This window comes from Canis lupus, chromosome 7 (assembly GCF_048164855.1).
Source record: "Canis lupus baileyi chromosome 7, mCanLup2.hap1, whole genome shotgun sequence".
Lineage (NCBI taxonomy): Eukaryota > Metazoa > Chordata > Mammalia > Carnivora > Canidae > Canis > Canis lupus.
The window spans coordinates 67,048,259-67,049,573 of NC_132844.1; positions in this window are offsets into that span (position 1 = coordinate 67,048,259).

The window sequence follows — 1,315 nt, forward strand, 5'->3', positions numbered from 1 at the left end:
GATGAAAAATATAATTAGCAATGATTTTTTTTTCAATAAATACCTCTTAATATTCTGCAAAATTCCCAAAAAGTTTCCCAAAAAGTTTGGGAAAAATTATAAAACAACCTATTTGGGAAAAACCAATTCTAACATTCTCAATTGTTTATTTTAAACATTATATGGTCTCATTCATTTGGGGAATATAAAAATTAGTGAAAGGGAATAAAGGGAAAGGAGAGAAAATGAGTGAAAATATCAGTGAGGGTGACAAAACATGAGAGACACCTAACTCTGGGAAATGAACAAGGGGTAGTGGAAGGGGAGGTGGGCGGGGGGTTGGGGTGACTGGGTGATGGGCACTGAGGGGGGCACTTGGCGGGATGAGCACTGGGTGTTATGCTATATGTTGGCAAATTGAACTCCAATAAAAAAAATTAAAAAAATAAAAGACCATGGTTAGATATTTTATTCTGTTATCTAGCAATGTCATATGAGTACATAGTATAAGATGACAATGGGCTTATGGGAGGCTATCAGTTGGCTCTTTCAGATAGGAACCTCATTCTGGGGGTGCCTGAGTGGCTCAGTCGGTTAAGCAGTTGAGCGTCTGCCTTTGGCTCAGGTTGTGATCCTGGTGGGTTCTGGGATCAAGCTGAGCCTGGCATAAGGCTCTCTTCTCAGTGGGGAGCCTGCTTCTCCTTCTCCGGTTGCCTCTCCCCTCTCATGCTCTCTCTCTCTCTCAAATAAATAAATAAAATCTTAAAAAAAAGAGAAGAACCTCACTCTGTAACTGTATCTTGACTGTCAACTTTGACTATTTACTAATACTTAATATTAGTAAACTAATATTTAATATTTAATAATTCTATTCAGGGCTAATTTGGCTGTGATGCATTACCTAGAGAGCATGTCCTTTTTTGCAATGTAAAGTTTACTTGAGAAATCAAATTAGGATCAGAAGGTTGCCTGATGCATATAGTTAAAATGTCAAGCTGTTAAAATAGGTGAAGGGGATTAAGAAGCACAAATTTTCAGTGATAAAATAAAGAAGTCACAGGGATTTAAAAAAGAAAACAAAACAACTATCAAGCTGCCCAAGGTACCAAAAATCAAAAATGCCCAGGCACTCACAACCCTTCAACCCACAGCTCCCCTTTCCCTAATCTGGCTCAAATTATAAAAATCAAAATATTCATGTAGCATTCTGCATTGGAAAATGTAGTATATTTGAAAAATAATGAGTCAGAATTCTACTTGCTGATTCCCACCCCCTCTTGGTTTGCAAGATAACTGCTTATTACTTTTCTCTCAGTCATTTCTTTTTAGTTCTTGT